Here is a 2,385-nt window from a genome sequence, read left to right on the forward strand (position 1 = left end):
AATGAAAATGAACAGTAATATTAATCGTGACAAGATAACGTGAATAATTTGCGATATGAAGCCTCCCTGCAGTGGCCCTTAACAATCATATGAAATATGAATTGGAGAAAGGTGGAGGAATTGTGTGCTCCTAAGGATAATTACTCATGGCCGGGCATGTAATGGAGTTAAACGAATTGTAAAGACAAATAAATTTCGACTGGAATACTTTCAATCCGTCAATACTTCTTTCCTTCAGGGCAGAAATATAGTTTTCTTGAAACATTAATTTAAAACAAAATTAAAGGCGTACAGCCAACTACAAGGATTAATTCATTGATTTCCATGCACTTGATCATACAAGTATAAATTTCACTATGATATGGAATATGTCAATAATATTAATGTCTAATTTTGAATACAAGGAAATTAACCTATAGTCTAGTTATATCTATTAAATTAGTAAAAACAATAATACTTTAAGAAAGTTAAGAAGTAATGTAGTGTATTTTGTAATAATAAGAAAAAGTTTTAAAGTTAATGTTCCTTAATGGAAAATATGACCCAAATAATCTTCTATAAAACAAATGTTACATTAGCAAGCTCTTTAGTGTGGTTCTAAATTTAGATGTATTTTTATTCTTGAAGAGATAGATAATAGTAGGCAAATTGTCCATCGCTATTTTCATTTTTTTTTGTTCTACATCCTGTGCTGTTTTAAATAATGGAAAAATGGAAAGCAGATGTTGTCCTCTGCTTATTTCAATTTGTGATCACCAGATTGGGGAAAACAGACTGGAGGAAAATGGTGATAGGCAATTCGCCTACCATTTCTTTTGCCATTGGTGTACAATTCTCCAATTGTAGTTGTGCTGTCTAGTATGTTTGTGTAGTAGTTGTGCTGTCCAGAATGCTTGTTTTGCATAGTAGTTGTGCTGTCTAATTTGTTTGTGTTTGTCTTGTGTAGTAGTTGTGGTGTGTTTGTGTTTATATTGTGTTATAGTTGTGATGTGTTTGTGTGTGTCTTGTGTAGTAGTTGTGCTGTCTAATGTGTTTGTGTTTGTCTTCTGTAGTAGTTCCTCCATTCATATTGGGAGTTAGGCGTAGAGCTGACAACTCTGCACTGTAAAAAGCCATGTCAAGAATCAGCAATATAAGGCCATGGATGTTCCCAAGGTAAAATATTCCGGAGGTAAAATAGTCCCCCGTTCGGATCTCCGGGTGGGGACTACTTTGGGAGGTCCCTGGACTAAGGATAAGATCTAGGTTAGGAATAAGGATATTAAATTAGGCACCTGGAATGTTCTGAGCCTTTACCGGCCTGGGGCATTTCAGTGTACAGTTAATGAGATAGTGAAGTATAAATTAGATGTAGTAGCTGTCCAGGAAGTTAGGTGGCCAGGAGAAGGGAATTGTAAAACTAAAAATTATACTTTTTTCGATGGTGGTACTGAAAATCATAATTTTGGAACAGGCTTTTTCATAAATAATAGAATTATCTCGGCTCTTAAAACAGTAGAATTTATTAATGATAGGATATCATATGCAGTTTTACAGGGTAGGTGGTGTAAAATTATTTTAATAAACATACATGCACCAACGGAAGATAAAGATGATAATACTAAAGATGATTTTTATACAGAGTTAGAACAGGTCTTTGATAAATTTCCTCAGTATGTTATGAAAATTCTGTTAGGTGACTGTAATGCACAGATTGGCAAAGAAGAGACATTTAAACCCACGATTGGTAAAGAAAGTCTTCATGAATTAAGTAATGATAATGGTATAAGATTGATTACTTTTGCAACCTCGAAGAATTTAATTGTGAAAAGTACCACTTTTAAACATAAAGATATCCATAAATATACCTGGTCTTCTCCAGATGGTAAAACTCATAATCAGATAGATCATATTCTCATTGATAAGAGAAGGCATACTAGTATAATTGACGTTCGTACACATAGAGGTGCTGACTGTGCCAGTGACCATTATTTAGTAATTGCTAAATTAAGAGAAAGGCTCTCAGTGATAAACCATAAGCAACAAAATCTAAAAGTTCTAGAATTTGATACAGGAAAGTTTACTGATGAAAGAATTAAGAAAGATTACCAAATTAAACTGTCAAATAGATTTGATGTTTTGCAGGATTTAAATGATGATGAAAATATAAATGAAACAGATGTAAATAAGAATTGGGAGCACGTACGTAATGCAATAGAATCAGCAGCTAAAGAAAGTATAAGATACCATAAACCGAGAAAAAGTAAGCCATGGTTTGATAATGAATGTCATAATCTAATAGAAATAAGAAATCAGGCTAGACTTAGGTGGTTAAATAACTCTGATGATACAAATCTAAACAATTATAATAGAATAAAGCGAGAAGTTAACCGCACGTTTAGAAGT

Source organism: Lepisma saccharinum, unplaced genomic scaffold (assembly GCF_977018435.1).
Source record: "Lepisma saccharinum unplaced genomic scaffold, izLepSacc3.1 HAP1_SCAFFOLD_416, whole genome shotgun sequence".
NCBI classification, from domain to species: Eukaryota; Metazoa; Arthropoda; class Insecta; order Zygentoma; family Lepismatidae; genus Lepisma; species Lepisma saccharinum.